The sequence below is a fragment of the Sminthopsis crassicaudata genome, chromosome 3 (genome assembly GCF_048593235.1).
Source record: "Sminthopsis crassicaudata isolate SCR6 chromosome 3, ASM4859323v1, whole genome shotgun sequence".
Classification (NCBI taxonomy): Eukaryota; Metazoa; Chordata; class Mammalia; order Dasyuromorphia; family Dasyuridae; genus Sminthopsis; species Sminthopsis crassicaudata.
This window is the reverse complement of record NC_133619.1, coordinates 217,526,113-217,526,409: the sequence shown is the minus strand read 5'-3', so window position 1 is coordinate 217,526,409 and position 297 is coordinate 217,526,113.

Below are 297 nucleotides of genomic sequence, written 5' to 3'. Positions count from 1 at the left end.
TCCAAAACTGGCGACTGAATGATCTAATCCAGAGTAGGAATAGAATTAGGTTTTGCTTGATCAAGCCTAGTGGTAATTTATAAAACCTCCAGGATTAAAAGGAATGTTAGAAGTCACTTATCTTCAATCTTTATTTTATAGATGAAGAAACAGGTCAAGATAAATTAAGGAACTTGTTTAATTGCTTTCTGATAAAGGATGGAAAAAAATAATGTAAAAAGAGGAAAAATAGGGATTTGTAAAAGTAGGGAACATAATCATAAATAAACATATATAAAAACACTTTTAAACAGATGA